Source organism: Gasterosteus aculeatus, chromosome Y (genome assembly GCF_964276395.1).
Source record: "Gasterosteus aculeatus chromosome Y, fGasAcu3.hap1.1, whole genome shotgun sequence".
Taxonomy (NCBI): domain Eukaryota; kingdom Metazoa; phylum Chordata; class Actinopteri; order Perciformes; family Gasterosteidae; genus Gasterosteus; species Gasterosteus aculeatus.
The window spans coordinates 15,608,283-15,624,207 of record NC_135709.1 but is presented as its reverse complement, the minus strand read 5'-3'; the positions used below and the strand labels follow the sequence as shown (position 1 = coordinate 15,624,207).

General features: G+C 44.2%; 1 protein-coding gene and 1 pseudogene across 2 annotated transcripts in view; both read left to right on the top strand.

Annotated features, from left to right (window-relative positions):
• The window catches only part of LOC120812263 (low-density lipoprotein receptor class A domain-containing protein 3-like), a 79,947-nt gene that overhangs the window by 5,432 nt on the left and 58,590 nt on the right, over positions 1 to 15,925 (top strand). The gene's annotated exons all lie outside the window — the stretch shown is intronic.
• Positions 44 to 7,669, top strand: LOC144391253 (general transcription factor II-I repeat domain-containing protein 2A pseudogene; annotated as a pseudogene). Its single transcript, XR_013455163.1, has one exon. The product of XR_013455163.1 is annotated as a general transcription factor II-I repeat domain-containing protein 2A pseudogene (transcript).

Sequence of the window (15,925 nt, the reverse complement as noted above, 5' to 3'; positions counted from 1 at the left end):
CTCTCTCCACCTCTTCACGCTGTGCTCGCTCGACGTTTCACTCACGCGCTCGCTCGACTTGCAGCAGCGTTACATTTGTGCCACAAAACCAACCAATCAGAGAATTAAAGAAGGTCCATTGTGATTGGCTGTTGGTCTCCAATCACAACGCTAGTAGAACTACCTACAGCATCGCGGAAGCTCAGCGAGTTGTTGAAGTTTGCAGCATTTGTGCTAAATGCTAATGGCCTGGATTAAAACACTTGCTGTTCTCATGATTTGCTTCGGTCATGTCTGATGGTGGCTAGCCGGAATTCTAAGATCACTCGTTTTCGTCTTCTTTAGGAAGCGTTGTGATTGGAGACCAACAGCCAATCACAATTGACCTTCTTTAATTCTCTGATTGGTTGGTTTTGTGGCACAAATGTAACGCTGCTGCAAGTCGAGCGAGCGCAGAGTGAACCGTTGAGCGAGCGCAGCGTGAAGAGGTGGAGTGAGCGCAGCAACGGCTGCCTGCGCGCAGAAAACCAGTTTGTGGAGAGGGCACCTGAGTAAACTGCGCGCACGGGATGTTTTTCTTTGCTACAACATAGTTCTCTGTGCTCAAAACTTAAAATTACGCGCTCAGGATTGTGGCACAAATATAACGCCATAATTTGCCAGTCCGTCGTGTCGTAAGAGGGCAGAGAGAGTCTAGAGAGGAGGAAAGAGTTGAGAGGAGAGTCTCTGCAGCAGCGTTCAGATGAAAGAGTGAGAAGGAATCAGTTGAAGGGAGAGCTGATAGAACAGAGGATGCCAGCGAGGAGGGAGAGAGGGAGCGAATATTGCGACGAGCCGGTATAGAGTTAGTCAATGAGGGAGGTTTGTTATTTATAGAGAGTGGAAGGGAGTAAGAGATGAAGAAGTGATCAGACACATGAAGTGGGGTTACAGAGAGGTTAGTGGTAGAGCAGTTTCTAGTAAAGATGTAGTCAAGGTGATTGCCGGCTTTGTGAGTAGGAGGGGAGGGACTGAGTGACAGAGCGAAGGAAGAAAGTAGGTGTAAGAGGTCAGATGACTTCTCTGTCTGGATGTTGAAGTCACCCAGGAGGATGAGCGGAGGTCCATTTTCGGGGAAATTAGACAGGAGAATGTCCAGTTCTTCCAAGAAATGACCTAAGGAGCCTGGCGGACGGTAGAGGACAATGATGGTTAATTGTACCGGGTGAGTGATTGTTACAGCATGGAATTCAAAGGACAATGGGGTGGATGGTGGTAGAGGGTACACACTCAAAAATAGAGGTACCAGTTTGTACCTAAATCGGTACAAATGCTTGTCGCAGGGGAGGTACCCTTTTGAGAGACAATTGTGTACCTTTCAGTCCTGGTCCATTTATGTACCTTATCAAATTGTACCAGTTCAAGTACAGTTGTGTACCCTGCAAGACATAAATGTACCTTTAATCTATAAGGTATAGCAATGTACCTCATTGAAAGGGTACATTCCTGTACTTTAAAAGGGTACCCCCCAGTGACAAGCTATTCGGGACTTTAAGGAGACAAAAATGTACCAGACAATAATTGCTTCTTTACCATTTATTAACATCAATGAAAATGTATGTTTTGAGATAAACATGGCAGCATTTATAGTGTAAAAATCTTAATTCATTCAATTCTATATAGCTACATATAAAATGAATCAATGTCAATGCATAACATTACAATATGTAAAGATTGCAGTCACATTAACATGAGGCAGAATACTTCAAAAAGTAACACACATTTAGATAGAACATACTTACACAGAATACCTCAAGGAAACATACAGTCTATCATCAACTAAATATGTGTCGAGAGCTTGATGGTCCAACTCATTTCCTGGACTGAGTAAAATCCAGTCATTGTCAACTTTGACGTGGTAAGCATGGAAGTGATTGTCATAAGAGCAAGGCAGTAACAGTTTCCCACACAACACCCAAAAAGTCTCAACGTTCAGAATGTACTTAATTTTCAAAAAACATGCCGCCTAAAAGAATGATACTTGGAAAAAGCATTCTGGCAGTTACTTATCCCACAGGTTATGTTGAAATGAGGGTTGTGTGCATGTACAAGTCCAATATGATGAATCAGTTTTCTAAGAGTAAAGGTCCGCATTGTGTACACTGATGCAGTCCAGGCATGATCAGCGAAGAAGGTTGACAATTCGAGTTACAGTTACCGGCAGGGATTTGTCTCCATCCCCCGTGATGTTTGCGATGAGCCTCTGGAGAAAGGTTAGTGTCTTTTTCAAGTATACAGGATATGCCATGTTGAAGACAAAGTACATGCAGAAGGCTGCAATGAAGGCCTCATCCACCGAAGTGCAAGAACAGACCTCAATTCCCTCGACATTGACCACACTCTGGCACTGTCTGGAGAGGGCAAATTTCAACCCTTGTGCTTTCAGTTGAACGGTTGGATAATAACAAGATGTAAGATTTCTTCCACTCTGGCAGAGAGAGGCAGACCCTCTGACGAGGGGGGGCTGCAGCCCCGGCAGCCCCCCCACTTCCCGCGCTACCGCCCGTAGCTCAGGCTCGTGACAACAGCGCGAATTAGCAATTGGTCACTTTAACATGTTTGGATGAACAAGTGGAGGGAAAATATATCTTGTCACCTAGTGCTATACGGTTTTTGTCAGCCCCAGTCATGTCTTTTTCAAAACCTGCCGTGAAGAGAAAAATTGGCGATGAGCACAGACAATTTCAGGAGAAGTGGGAGACGGAATATTTTTTTGTTGAGCACCGGGACATCCCAACGTGTCTAATATGCATGGATAAAGTTGCGGTGCACAAGGAGTATAACATCAGACGTCATTACTCAACTAAACATGCTGAGGAGTATGGAAAATACCTGGGAGATGAGCGAGAGGACCGGGTCGCCAAACTTAAAACATGTCTACTGAGGCAACAAGATTTTTTCAAAAAAGCAAGCAAAGAGAGTGAAGCGGCTATCAAAGCCAGCTACGTGGTGAGTGAGATGATTGCTAAAGCAGGGAAGCCATTCAAAGACGGCGAGTTCATCAAACAGTGCATGTTACAGGCTGCAAGTATAGTCTGCCCGGAAAAAAAGGCTCAGTTTAGTAACATCAGCATTTCAGCCAACACAGTGGCAGAGCGCATTTCTGACATGTCAGGCAACATTTATGATCAACTGCGTGAGAAAGCTAAACATTTCCATTCATACTCACTTGCTCTTGATGAGAGCACAGACGTCACTGACACGGCGCAGCTCGCAATATATGTCCGTGGCGTTGATAACAATTTTGAAGTTACGGAGGAGTTGCTCTCAGTGATTGCAATGCATGGCCAGACCACTGCCCAGGAGATATTCCGCCAGCTGTGTGATTCCATTGAGGATGCCGGCTTACAATGGAAGGGTTTGGCTGGAATAACGACCGACGGAGCGCCGTCAATGACAGGGAGGAAAAACGGACTTGTGGCGCTTGTTGAAAGGAAACTGGAAGAGGAGGGTGTGGAAGATGCCATTGCTCTGCACTGCATTATCCACCAGCAGGCCCTTTGCAGCAAGATTATGAGGTTTGACAATGTGATGTCTGACGTTGTGAAAATCATCAACCATATCAGATCCAGGGCTTTAAAGCATCGGCAGTTCCGCGACTTTTTGGCGGAAATAGAGTCAGAATACGAGGACGTGCTCTACTTCACCGAGGTACGTTGGCTCAGCAGGGGGAAGGTCTTGAAGAGGTTTTTTGAGTTAAGAGCAAAAGTGAAAGCCTTCATGGAGAAGGATGGGATGACTGTTCCTGTGCTAAATGATCCTAAATGTCTAATGGACTTAGCTTTTCTTGTTGACGTCACACAGGAGCTGAATGTACTGAACAAGAAGTTACAAGGTCAGGACCAGCTTGTCAGTGCTGCATATGACAATGTCAGAGCATTCTCTAAAAAACTTGTGTTATGGAAAGCCCAGCTTTTCCAGACAAACCTCTGCCATTTCCCAGCATGCAAGGCACTCATGGATTCAGGCACAACATTCAGTGGTGAGAAGTATGCTGATACCATTGGAAAGCTACAGGAAGAATTTGATCAGAGGTTTGCAGACTTCAAGACACACAGAGCCACTCTTCACATTTACCTGAACCTCAAAGCCAAGTTCAGGGAGGTGAGTGGAAAAACAGTGGAGCTTGGACAATTTTAGAGAAAACCGCCCCCCACCTTCCCTGAGCTTTCCAGGATGTTCAAGCGGACCATGTGCCTTTTTGGCAGCACCTATCTGTGTGAAAAGCTCTTCTCCACAATGAGCTTCAATAAGTCAAAGTTCAGGTCCAGACTTAAAGATGAGCACCTTAAAGCCATACTGAGGGTCTCAGTTGCCTCCTCCCTCAAGCCAAATGTGGCTCAGCTGTGTGAGAGGAAGCGCTGCCAAGTCTCTGGCAGCAAGGATTAGAAGGAAGTAAATGAAGCCTATGTTCTGAAGAACTGTTCATGTTCTGCATGTTCTGACTTGTTAAGATTGAGAAGATTGGTTCAGTTGACCTTTTTTTTTGAATACTTGAAGCCTTTTTTTTGTGGAATACATGATGCGGCCCAGCCTCACCCAGACTATACCTCCAGCGGCCCCTAGGTAAATTGAGTTTGAGACCCCTGGTCTAGAGTCTAGAAAGGCCCTCTTTGGGGGACGTACAAACGCTGTGAAGCTGTACCACAAGATCGGTGCTGAAGAAAAAATCAGGTACAAGGACTTCACCAGTCTGTATCCGACGGTTCAGGCTAAAAAGCAGTATCCAGTTGGACATCCTCAGGTTATCCTGAAGGATTTTGAGTCTATTGACAAGTATTTTGGACTCATAAAGTGCACAGTGCTACCACCCAGAGGGCTGTTTCACCCGGTCCTACCATACAGATGTCATGACAAACTCATGTTCCCATTGTGTGGCAAATGTGCTGAGGATTTGAATCAGATTGGCGAGTGCACTCACGGAGACAGAGACAGACTGCTGGCGGGGGACTGCGTGTCAATTGAACTGCAGAAGGCTGTGAAAAAGGGAAACAGGATTGTGTCCATTGATGAAGTTTGGCATTTCCCCAACAAAACAGACACATTGTTCAGCGAAGACATTCATGAAGTGTAAACAGGAAGCGTCAGGCTACCCTGGCCATGTTAAAACCCCTGACGACAAGGAGAAATATGTCAAAGACTATTTTGAAAAGGAAGGCATTCAATTAAACCCTGACAAAATCAGGGTCAACAAAGCCATGAGAAGCTGCAACAAACTCCTCTTAAACTCTTTGTGGGGCCGTTTTAGTATGCGCAATAATATGCCTGCATGCGAGCTGATCACAGATCCGGCTCGGTTCACACAATTGATGTTTAGTGACCACTTTGATGTGCGACAATTCTGTTTTATCTCAGATGACGTGTCTTTGGTACAGTGGCGACATGCAGACGTCCGCGGTTCCCGTATAAAAGACGTAAACGTCTTTATAGGAGCCCTGACAACTGCCCAAGCCAGATTGATGCTCTACGACTTGTTAGACAAACTGCAGGAGAGGGTCTTGTACTGTGACACAGACAGCATTGTCTTTACATCGAGAGGGAGCGAATGGGTGCCGCCCCTGGGGGCATATCTTGGTGACCTGACTGATGAGTTAAACAGCGGAGACACATGCGGGCTGCCTAGTGAAGACTACATCACAGAGTTTGTATCAGGAGGACCCAAATGCTATGCCTATAACACGATGCAGGGTAAAACAGCTGTCAAATGTAAAGGCGTCACATTAAGCGCTAGAAACGCCTCCGTCGTCACCCCACAGTCACTGATTGGTCTCGTACAGGCTTATGTAACCAATCACAACACACACACTTTGACCACTGTGTCTGAAACTATCAGGCATGATAAAAAGAAGTTCCATCTTAAAAACGAGACAGTTTTAAAGCAAGTCAGAGTGGTGTACAATAAGCGGAGGGTGTTGTCTGACTATACAACCCTTCCTTATGGATACTAACAGCGATCAAGGATTTGATGCACGACTACAACACCCTTTTAGTTTGGTAGCGAGTGGGCCGTCAAACTGTGGAAAGACTTTTTTTGTCAAGGACATCAATCATAAATCTAGTTGCACTATTAGTTTAAACACCAACTATCTCATTCTGTTTAAAAACCCTAGGGATAAATATCAAATCACACTACTGGCCAGACAGATGTTTCTGGGTAATACTAAATATTTTTTAGAGGCCTTTAATGATGCGACCCAACAATCACATGGGTATCTTCTTATAGATTATAAAGCTTTGACCCCCGAACATTTAAGACTCAGAACGGCTTTGCTATCGGAACAACAGGTTGTGTATATTCCCAAAAAAACAAACAGGCGTTAATAACGCTAAAATGTCATCACGCATGCAGAGGAATTTGTCATTGTTGGAGTTGATATATAAATCTATGCGTCGTGTGCGACGTGTCATTGTTAATAATGCAAGCACGGATTTTATCGACTCTCTGTGTGAGATCGCACTCAATGTATTGAGAGGTAACATTCCTTTGACCGACAAACAATTCGCCCTCTTAAAGAAGAAGAAGAAGATTATCCGACTGGTGGCGGATAAAAAAGTTAAACGGACCAAGAAGAAAAAGACCCTCAACCAGTCGGGGGGCTTTTTATTACCGTTATTAGGAGCTGCTATTCTGTTTATAATTAGTCTTGTCAATAGGCGTGGCTAAAAAATGGAGCACACCCCAAAAATGTTTCTGGTCCCCCAGCATCAGATTGGCATAGTAAAGCAGCAGCCTCAGCTTTACCTCAGCATCATCAGCAGGATCAACGAGGGTCTATAAGACAGGCGGTGCAAAATGAGCTTGATAGAGCTATGATTGACGTGTTGAATCAACCTGATACAGACATGTACGAAAAAGCCAAAAAATATTCCGATATTTTACAAAGATACTTGGCTGTGGTGAGACAGGGAGAGCATGAGAAGGGGGCGTTGCCTTTACCACTACCCTCCGGTGAAAGGGACTCGGTCTCAAATCCTGTCAGCAGACGACGTACCAGGAAAAGATGTGATTTTAGGCAATGTGATCAGGCACATACCTAAAAAAAGTAAAAAAACATGCCAAATATATTTTGGATGCTTTGAACCACGCAAAAAATGGCATAGCCTGGACGGACCGTGGGGAGATCGTTGTCAACAATCAAACGATCAAAGGCACACATCTGTATGATCTGGTGATGGTGGTGAAGATATTTTTAAAAACACTACCAGATTTAAATATCCCCCTATCTGCTATCCCCAACACGCAGGTTCGGAGGTCTATTGCTGAATATAAGGGGGGTGATGCAGTTTATGACGGGGGTTTTAATGTTTCGGGGTCATTCAAAACAAAAACTAGGACCAGCCGATCTATAGACAGCACCCCCTTTAAGACACCGAAATCCCTAAAGACTAAATTTTTTAGGAGTGATGATTCGTGGGAAGATTTTTATGATGTGTTGTGCTATTACTGGGTGACACATGTCTTTTTATTATTATTTTTAAGCTTGTACTGGATGCATATTACTTCTTTTTTTTATGACACAATATTTGTAATGGTTGTGTATTATTATTATTATTTTTTTTAAACTTTCTACAAGTGTTTGTAATGCTTGTGTATTATCTGTTAGTCTGTTCTTTGTGGATGGAAAAATAAAATTGGTTTTCACTGCTGAAAGTTGTCTTTATATATTTTATTCCTAAAATGTATCACAGGATAGTTTATCATTAGATCACACATTGTACACACGTAAAAGCATCCTCACAACACCCAGAGGGTTGGATTTTGTTAACAAAACGACAGACCATCGCATCATTATTGACTAGATTAGGTCCGTACAAACTTAAAACTCGTGAATAAGACCAGCCTTTTTGTATATAACATAGAAAAAACACACAATGTTGACAACAGGTTGTAGTAAAATTATTTTGAACCTGTTTCCTAGAATAAGACATAGCCGTACAGTTATAATTGAGAAAATTAACAATTTCTTTTGGAAACTGTTCATAATCAGGAGTGTTTCCAAAACTGTCAAAGAAATAGCTATGCTTGTATTTTGTGATATAAATCGCCAACCAATGCTCTCCGGGGCTGCTTGACGGGTGCGTATTTAGTCATCACCGGATACTTGCGCAAAGCCTTCATAGGCAGCTGGTCACACGCTAACACGCCCATAAAATCGACCCCCCTAAAAACCCGTTTTCGAACAATACTCGTCAGCTCTATGGTGTTCATGGTGTTTAAAAGTTATCCACCAAGACTTGGCGTTGGTTTGATATCTCGATAACGGAGTCAAAAACAGAATAACATATGAGATTTATGGTACGAGGAAGGGCTGTTCTGAAGCGGACCTCCAGGCGCACATTCCCCGTCTTGATTAGTGACACGTTCCCCGACTGCCCGCCGTCAGGCTCCAGATTAAAAAAGAACAGCGAGTAACCGTGACCTAAATCACCCCGTGTTACAGCCAGCAATCTGTCTTTTAAATGTCGACCTGTTTGAATCATGTGGTAATATTCTCTCACGTACTGGCCGCTCTGGAAGAGTGGCTGTAGCGGTCTCGCTGGATATGCGTGGCCATCAGCGTAAATGCTTAAAAACTCGGTGTCATAGTGTTGGAAATTGAAGGGATTCCGTGTATAACTACCCGTGTGTTGATAGGTAGGCTTACTCCTTTGGCCTACCTGCGCGGCGGAACAATGACACCAGAGAATGAACGGACGTCCAGACGTTTATCTCTTCAGCCATTTAACTCGTGGCATTGTTTAATGCAGGCACGACATGCTAAACTGCCCGCTCACGGGAGAGACGGTTACACATAGAGAAAAGGGGTGGGGACACTGCCCTTATATGGAAGTGGTGCTCTCAATATCACATGGCTCAGGAATCAGGAAACAGTTACATGCATCCATACACTCTTAACACCGTGTATCCTTCGTTGTCAACAAACCCTAAAACAATAAATTTAGGGATCTGTCCCATGAATAGATTCTCCTGGTTGCAGACTCGGGTCCTCGCCGGAATGGAGAATGTTTTCAGCGCTACTCTGTCGATGGCATACTTGGCGTTTGTGTGTTGAAGAGCCCTGCTGTGCGCCAGTCGGACCGTCGGAGCTACAGAGACCTTTTTTACAAATACACTAGCGGCGACTATCTTGACCTTGTATTGAGCCGCTGCAGCCGTCATCAGAGAGAATTCGTCTTTTGACCGTATACATTTCAGGGAAATATCAACGCCGTTAAGCAACAGCTTCTCTTGAAAAAGCAAATCACCATGTATTGGTACAATTAACTCCACTATACGGCTTTCAACGGTGTGTCCTCCTCGCGCGGCCAGCCCCTCGTTGTCCCCTTCTATAGACGTCTCGTCCATATGCTGCGCGGTGTCTTTACTAAACAGAGCTGCACTAAACTGCGTCTCCAAGGTGTCTTTCCCGTAATTAATCAAACATTCGATTATGCCTCGGTATGAGTAGGTGTTTGAAGATTGTGAAATGAGCCTATCCCCTAGCATGATATCAACCTGGGAGAATAAGGTACATCCGGGGTAATTTATGAAGCGACATCAGCATCAGCTGCCCCAGCCACCAGCCCCGTTAGTTATCTTTACACGCATATACAGAAAGGTGTTGTTCAGATCCAGGTAATCTTCACCGCTGGCCGAAATATGAAACTCCAAAGGGCCTCTGTCTGTAATGGATGAGACTGGCGGGATCTCGATGAAGGAATATTTCTCTATGGACGTTTGTGTATAAGGAACAGTAAAGAGATCCAGTTCAGACTTGACACACTCCGCCGACTGATTATGGATGAGCGCCATAGTTTTTACCTCTAAAATATGTCTTTAGCCAAAATCCGGGTGGGTTTTATCTGAGAACCTCTTCGGGCTGTGCCAGATTTCTTTTTGACTCCTGTCTTGTTCCTAACATCCCTTTTACTTTTTTTGGTCCCTGGCCCCGCACCTCCCCTGCCTGTGGGGGGTCTTTTCAAAGCCCTGCGGGTGTGTATTAGCATGCCGTGACCCTGCTGCTGCTCTTGTTGTTGTTGAGCCCCAGAGAACTGTCCTTTGGCTATATTTGATACAACGTCTCCGATGATGTTAGTAGCGGCTGTTTTCAAATGTGGTTTAGCCAGGCTGAATCCCCGTTTTAAAAGAGGAAGGGCCATCCTGAGCAGCCCCCGAAATATACCCCCCAAACCATTGGCATATTGTGTCTGAGATCCTATAAATCCCGGTAGTTCTCAGCCGGCTTGGTTCACATAATATGCCATATATCGGCCGTCATCGTGTGTGTAGTGGCTATTCCTCATCTTCCAATAGTTTTTTTCTTTTTCTTTTTAGAAACGCTGTTTTATAGGTCTGAAATGTAGCTTCCCTTGACCTTTCCGTATAAAAAGGTTATGTATCCATTCTGATCGTTTTTTATGGATATCTCAAGATCATCAATAACGTTTTTGGAGAGAGATGTGTATTGCGGCCTGTCGTAAGTCAGAGTGGGTATGCGCCGTTGTTCGTCCGCCACATTTATACATCTTAGAAGCGGTACATGGCTGTCCCCCAATAATTGATAGTCAACAATATCGCCATATATGTATAATGTGTAACAACCTGCGTGTATATCGGCGGGATAGGGGGTGGTATAGGATCTGTCAATAGTCGGTAGGGGAAAAGCCTCCCCATCTTTAAAACCCAATATTGTCGCGACCCTGTTTTTACCATTGTACACTTTTACAACCGCATCTGTTTTCGGAAAACTGTACCACACTCTCTGATACTGGAATTCTACCAACCCCACCTCATGTGGTTCGCTCAGAACAATGGCCTTGGCTAATTTTGTCCTGTAGTTCCATATCTGATTTTTAGGATAAACCTGAGCCGACGCGTTACAAGGCAGTGTAACATAAAAACCATTCTGGGTCATCGTGCCGTGTCCTATGGTGGACGTTTTTTTTTTTTTAGCATGTTTGATTGTTTTTACACATCAATGTCTGTCGCATCTTCATCATCATCATCATCATCATCATCATCGGGTACCTCCCATGCTTCATACACCTTTGGTACTTCTACCCACAACATGCCCACCTTTTTCAGTTGGTTCATTTTGAGTTCATCTTCCCGGATCAGTGTATCATACATTTTTTGGATACTTTCAGCCGCATTGCCTCCAGATTTCAGCTCGTCAAGAAGTACTTCCGCACCCCCCTGGATGCGGTCTGCATCGACTTGAAGGTCATTCATATCCATAAACAGGAGGATGGCGGAAATGAAGTTCTCATTCCAGAGCCTTTTCATCAGCGTATCAAAGTGTAGTTCGTAGAACCAGTCACAGGGGTATAAACACGGATGTTTTTTCTGACTGGGATTATTTGTTTGACAGCCGTAGCAGATCTCTATATTATATTTAACCCAGACCTTGTTCAACCGATGTAGCACCCCGATTCTAAGGTATTCTAGGAACCGTGCAGTATCCTTAAACACCTCGTGAGGTTCACAGAACTTCTTTTCTTCTTCTTCCTGTGTGGCCGTCGGTCCGGGAGGCGAGTCTGAGGTGGGGTGTGAACCATCAGAGCTGGAGGTGAAGGAGAATTGGGAGGAGTCCAGCCCGCCTGGGACCCTGAGATTTCCGAGTCTAAACAAAAACATTTTTTTTTTATGATTCTGCATGAATTAACATCAGTGACAGAAATATATACACAACATTAGCGTAACCCACCTGTCATTCATTTAGATGGTTGAGGGGTGAATTATTTTCGGTCTACACATGGTAGTAGATATACCAGGTTCCACACCGCTCGGTGTATTGTCGTAAACAAGGTGTTTTCTAACAGCCCAGTAAGCCTTGCTGACGCTGTCTCTCTGGATAGATTTGTCAATCTGACTAAACACTTTTTGCAGAGCGGGCCAGTCACACCACTGAACAAAGAACACGAGGGGGAACCATATATTAAACTCTTCAATGGTAAGAGGGTACGGATGCTCTCTCCATCCTCGGCGGCCTCTTTGAGCTACCACATACTCTCTGTCTTCACAAACATTTTAAAAAATGAAATCGTCAGGGCGTCTGTTGTACCGATCTGCCGTGAGATGGTGTATTTTAGGCCCTGTTGTACTATACCACTGAACATAGTATAGAGATTCTAGAAAACCTGGTTGTTCAATATCTATGCAGACAATTGATTGAAACTGCTGCCAGTCTTTTACAGACATACACCCATGTCGACCCCCCACAACAGCCTCATCATCAACTGTTTCACCAACACCCCCTCCTAGCTTGTCTTGGGCCTTGATTCTAGAAATCATCGTGACCGTGCCATCATAGTATTTAACATTATACACGTACCCATAAACACCCTCCAGCTCTAGCTCTACAGCAGGCTCTCTAGAAAGACATCCCTCACGCTTTTTCCGGAGCTGGGGAGCATCTACATCTGCATAGCATGGTCTATTTTCTGTAGACATACCTATGTCAGTCTCTGGGGCCTGCTCCATGCGATATGCAGCCTGCATTTTGCAAAGAATCCGAGTGCACGGCAATAGTAGCGGATACAACAGCAGCAGCAACAGCAGCAACAGAGGATGAGTCCAAAATGAGTGCGTTGGTGGTGGAGGCGACACATCTATATATATGATGAAACCCCTCCTACAGTGACGTGTTTCCGGTCAAAACTAACGCCCATCGCATAAAACACACCCTGAAATGGCGAATTTCCAATCAAAACCCTGCACGTCATCGTCAAAATGGCGTATTTATGCTTAAACAGTGCACGCCCCCCTACAAATCACGCCCCAAAATGACGTATTTCCGTTTCCACTCGTAAAATGACGCATTTCCGGGCATGACCGCAAAATGGCGGCGGTTACGCCCACTTGTACATGCACGCATGCGCGTGCACGAGGTCAAAGGTCACATGCACAGCTCCCACCCCACCCCTCCTACCCCCCAAAAGTGGTGCTTTATTACTACTGACACACTACAAATAATACATACATTTTTGACAAAAAGACAAATATTACTAATAATACCAATAATACAATGTGACTCATCAAACTAGTACATCCTCGCTCTATCTCTGTCTCTCTGTGTCTCTGTCTTGTCCTGCGATTTCAGCCCACAGATGTGCCATCAATAATCCAGCCTCTTAAACAAGGCGGAGGATTTTAAGAGTTTTTTTTTTTTTCTGTGCCCCTTCTGGATGCCTGCAGGCTGCTGGGTGGTCACATTCTGATGGGACATTTTTGCTTTTGTTCTGAAACCAGAAATAAGATCTGTTAACTGACATTTTATTCCTCATTTATATTTTTAACCTTGCAAACGCTGGAAAGCCCTCAATGCTGGCGGAGCAAAAGGTCGGCGCCTCTGAAGGGAAGGAAAGAACTGAGATCTGACTCTATGCCTGTAGGCAAAACCAATGAAATGGTAGCTAAGGCAAGAAGTAAACACACACACAGTATCATAAAGTGCATATTCTACAAAACATATTTTGATTGCATCCATGCAGACCACAGATGGTTTGAAAAGGCATCTCGCACGTCGCACAGCCTCGTGCTGTGCTTCAAGCAAACTATCTTCTGCCAGACCCATGTGGTGCAGCCTGCTTGATTTTGAGTTGGATTTGTGTGTGTGTGTGGGGGGGGGGGGGGGGTTGTTTATAAGGGGAGTTTGAGGAAATAAAAGGGTGTTGGTTTTCTGAGTCATGCTCTCTGAAATCACAGTTATCCTTCAACGTCTGTAATAATGCTATTATCGGGCACTGTTGTGGCCAGTGCTTTGTACTTTGCCGTGGTCTGCTGGGGGAGCAGCATTGGAGCCGGTGACACCAACAGACTTAACAAACTTGTTAAGAAGGCCGGCTCCATCATTGGCTTCAAACAGGACAGCTTGGAAAAGGTGTTGGAGGGAAGGTCACTGAAGAAACTGTTATCCATATTGGATGTGGATCTCTTTTTATTTTTCGTTAAGAAAATATGAATGTGAGAATATCAAACTCTATATGCAATAAATTAAGCATTGTTTATCCCACAGAGTCAAACAGATGCCAGGTAAAAAAGGGAAACTTACAGTTTTTTATTTATTACTATCATAGATAAATATTCCAGTTTCCTATTTGTGGTGTCGTATTGTGTACCGGGTACCGTAAAATTTTGGCAGGTATAGTATCGAAGTCATAATGTTGGTATCGTGACAACCCTACTACATATGAAGTGCTGTACACAAGATCGGTTTCTGTAACCACATCATATCCATCTTTTTTTTTTCAGCTGTCTGTCTGACTGACTTCTCTTCCTTAATTACCACAAGTGATTTCATGAGACACCAAGATGTCAGCAACGGTTTTACATCCTCATCCCTCTCTTTTAGAATAACGCTGATTCGGATGTTCATCGCTCGCAGCTGTCACTGCTGATAAATCCATCGTAGCACAGCAGATGACTCTAGTTTTCAACAAGGCAGCACTTCAGTATTATAATATTATGCACTTAACTTAAAAGTGAAATGTCAAGTTGTTTACCAAATAGAGTGCTGTAAATATTCTTTTTATTTTGGCGATCTACTCGCATGTTGAACTTTGACCTGATAGATATACCAGGAACTATAACCCGTCATTAAAACTAGCATTGACAAGATTTATTTATATATCTATTTGTTTTATTTCTTAATAATTTGTATCGTATGCATTTTAAAGAAAAAACAACAACATGGTGACTAAAACAAAGAAATTATAACCCCTACAATTTTTTAGGAGTGGTTTGAATGATGTTTTACGCAGACCAGCTGCTGTAATTAAACCACAAAGGGATCTGTATCTCTGACTACGGATCAGCAATTAGTGTCGGCGGCAAAATAACGTGATCAGGAATCTCTAAAAGTTTGCACTCTTTTTTCTATTGGGCTGATCTGAGTTTTACGATCCTTTGCACCACCAATTATAAGTATTATGAGCAGCAAAGCTGTCCGGCCTTTAATATTCACAACCGTCTGCTCTGGGAACAACAGATGCTCTGACAGAAAGTCCCCCTTGTCTATTTTTCTCTGACGGGCAAGTCTTATTTTTGGAGTGTGCTACAAATTAGACGCTGCAGTGAAAGAAAGATATGGCCTACATATTGAGTGATCCTATAGAGCAGCGGTTTCCAAACTCAAGAATGCCCCGGCCCACTTTGAAATCTGAAAATCTTTCGCGGCCCACCCAAACCTTTAATCACAACTCTGATCAAAACATAATGATTAAATGACCTTAAGAATTTAACCAAAATCAAACATCCGCGAGCAAAAGTCTGTCTTGCGCCAGCAAAAGTCCGTCTCCGCGAGGTATTTGCTCGCTTGCGAAACGTGAACTTCGTTGCTCGCGAGGAGAATCTCTGCTCGCGCTCGAAGGAGTTTTCTACACGCTTGTTCTTTTTGACAGTAAGGTGGAGACGGTGCTTTCAGGGTCCGGTCGATGCCGCGAGGTGCGTCCGCTCCCGCCGCCCCCTCGCCATCCACGCCTTAAATCTTCGGGCTGCTTTTAGATTAATTTATTTTCCCCGTTAAGATGGTTCAGCTACTGTAGAGAAAACCGATTAACCAATTGATTCATATATATAAGGCGCTCCGGATTATAAGGCACTGTCGTTTTGAGAAAATTAAAGCCTTTTAAGTGCACCTTGGAGTGCGGAAAATGCGGTATATTTACTTTAATACTAAGAGGGCGCCCCGCTTGTTGAACAACGACAGGCGGACAAGAGCAGCCGTTTCGAGCGAGAGCCTTATTGTTTTATTAATCTCCCGATCCATCCATCCATTGTCGAACCGCTTATCCTGCACACAGGGTCGTGGGGGGGGCTGGAGTCCATCCCAGCCAACTTCGGGCGATAGACAGGGTACATCCTGGACTGGTCGCCAGCCAATCGCAGGGCTACACAGAGACATACAGATACACACAACCATTCACA